This window comes from Halyomorpha halys, unplaced genomic scaffold (assembly GCF_000696795.3).
Source record: "Halyomorpha halys isolate HHAL.00 unplaced genomic scaffold, Hhal_1.1 Scaffold707.1, whole genome shotgun sequence".
NCBI lineage: Eukaryota > Metazoa > Arthropoda > Insecta > Hemiptera > Pentatomidae > Halyomorpha > Halyomorpha halys.
The window spans coordinates 267708-270790 of record NW_027112978.1 but is presented as its reverse complement, the minus strand read 5'-3'; the positions used below and the strand labels follow the sequence as shown (position 1 = coordinate 270790).

General features: G+C 26.9%; 1 long non-coding RNA gene across 1 annotated transcript in view; it reads right to left on the bottom strand.

The window, feature by feature from the left end:
• The window catches only part of LOC136796568 (uncharacterized), a 147722-nt gene that overhangs the window by 41779 nt on the left and 102860 nt on the right, over positions 1-3083 (bottom strand). The gene's annotated exons all lie outside the window — the stretch shown is intronic.

Below are 3083 nucleotides of genomic sequence, written 5' to 3'. Positions count from 1 at the left end.
CTGTAAATTCATATAATAGATTATGTTTCAAATAAGGAGATGTTTGTATACAATGTAAATTTGGAGACGTACCTATTATTTACATATTACTTATCTAAAAAATCGAATAACCTAAAAATATATATTTTTTTCAATTATCATTTTTAATGAATTCTACCATGATTGGTTATATCTGCACTTTCTTTGTTGCATAATTGTATAATAAAACTTTTAAAATAAAACCTATTATATGAATTTATATAGGCAATTTATTATTTATTTATAAGAGAGCGTGTTATAAATGCGGGTTTCAGTTAAATCAGTTTCCCATTATAATTTTATCTTATTAATTTTTAATTTTTCCCTGAATCATTTGCAGTCCACAAAGCTTTTTGGCCAGTCCTTAAATTGAATGGTAGCGTTATATATTTTAAATAAAGAGGTGAATTTACAATTTTGTGAATAATAATTTTATTTTAACTACCAGGACCTGAACCAGATTTAACAAAATAGTGAAAGTTTTAAATTAATTAAATGATAATAATTGGTAATTTAAAAACATATTCAATATTGAAGCTTAGATTTTATCTAAACATAAGTAGGTATCAAACACATCTTTTATTCCTAAAATTGTTACTTTTATTCTTGACTTCTCACCCACACACATACATGTACTTAATTATATTTGAATTTAATTATTAAAATATATGTTTTATCTATTATATAGTAATATTTTTTAAATGTGTTATTATTTTCTTATTAATGAATTGTTAACATATGAAATACGTTTGGTAAAAACATAATAAATCTACATATTTATATGTAAGCTCTTTAAAATATATAGGGAACCAGATAGAGGCTCTATTTAGCATCATGCGTGCTAAGTGCTGTATGCACAATATTTTATTAGTTCTTGTAATCTGTTGGATAAAAAGTATTAAATATTTAATTCTGAAATCATTCTTTATTGGAAAGAGTAGATCTTTAAGAGAAATATATAACTCTATTTAGTCATTATTGAAAAAATTAATTATAGAGTAACTAGTCCGAAGACGAAAAGTATTAATTAAACTATATTAATAATTATAACAAATTGATAATTCTAGGAAGAGGTTTAGAAAAATTCAAAAATGTCATATATGACATTTTTAAATGGTGACTTATAATTGTTTATCACCTTCCACAGACTTTGATGTAATCTGAAATAAAAATGTTTTGGTGAAAGAATCATGCCGATTTTAAATGTTCTACAGCGTGTAAAATTTAAACTATTCCGAACATTTTCTGACACTACATATCCTGCCCTACCTTGATTTAATGTCAATTACTACTTTCATTTATAGTTTTAGTTTTTTATGCGAGCTACATATGTAATATAGAAGCTGAATATATCGTTGACAAAACTACCTTTCTTTACATAGGTTTTGTTAGATTTTATTTTACCTGAAAATGTTTCGATTAGGTTTATTGATTATCAATTTTTTTTAAACTTTAGAAATATAATTGAATTATCAAAAAATTGTGATTAACAAAAAACATGAGTTTATTGACAATAGCAGCGGTAGGATGGTCCGAAGCATATGTCACCTCCATTGTTGTATTGAGGGTGTGGACAGATCGTTGTTTGACGCAATGCTTCCTATACTCCACTGCCTTTAATGGATGTACCGCCAACCTTTACAAATTGATTCCACGTTTTCAAAACCTGAACAGGAAAGGATCGAATTGTACCCTTGTTTTTCTCTTTTTGGTTCTATGTTGTGGTCACAGTAAATAACATATAGGAATGTTTAAATCGTATAAAAGGAACATATTCACAAATATGACATCTTTACGAAGGAATTATATTTTATAAATAACTACAAAGAAATTTTTTTAGTAAATTGAATAAGGGGTTATATCTATAATGACGAAGTATTGCGATCGTTAAACATTGTAAATTCCAATTTTCGACAGAAATACAGATTTATAGGTCTACTGGGTCTAATTAACTAATCTCGCAACATGCTCTGGGTGTGTGTGTTTGTCGGTGGAACAAAGCTGAAATCATACATTTAGGACACATATATGCCTGAGATATTACGCCAACATTTTTATAGAAATCGACCGAAAACGCATAAATATAATATAATATATAAAGATATAGGTCTGTTATAACACGAATTTGTTTGTTAAAGCTGGGGGAAGGAGAGAGGGAGCATACACTGAACATTTTTCTGTTTTGCCAGTCTGGTAAATGTTTTCAAATCACCATAGTTACTAAATAGGTATTTTTTTTTAAATTTCATAGATGTCTTCACTCCGTAATAAACCATTAACTTATTTATACGTTTACTATACTTTTTAAATAGAAAATGTTTAAAATTTTGTTAAGTGAAATAATATTAAACGCACTTTTTGAAAAATTGTTGAAATTTTAATTGGTCTATCTTTCAACTAAAAGGCTAATTTCAATGTTTAGTAAGAGAAAGTACTAACACAGTGAATAATATAGGAAGATTTATTCTTAAGCGTTCGAGGATTGATTTTAACTCAGATTGGGAAGTAAAAATTATTAGCGTGCCCTACAGAAGTTTTTTTTTAGTTAACAAATAATTATTAACCTTAAATAATACTAAAATTACTACATAATAAAAATCAAACCTTTTTGCACCCTTAGCGATTAGGGAAATGATATATACAGGAAGATGAGTGAGTATATTGCCTGTATACATGTAATGGTATATATCCTCCAGACAGCGTGCTGATTTCCCAATGGGGCCAATTTAAACATGATACCCTCTCAAACTTCTTTCTCATCCCTTTAACAAGTAACAAACTCCCTATTATAAATCGAATGGAACGGAACATAAACGCAGCTAACCATTTACCAAGTATTTTTTTAATTTTTTTACTATAATGATAGTCCTTATTGAATTAATATAGGTACTTAAATAAAAAATATTTTCTATTAATTGACCCTAACTTACATTAATATTTTCGATTTCGTATAGGTTTATCTGTAGATATACAGTTATTCTTTTTTTGTGTGTGTTTGGACAAGAATATAGATAAATAACTAATAAGACGTAGATAAAACAATTATAATTGTAAAACTAAATTTT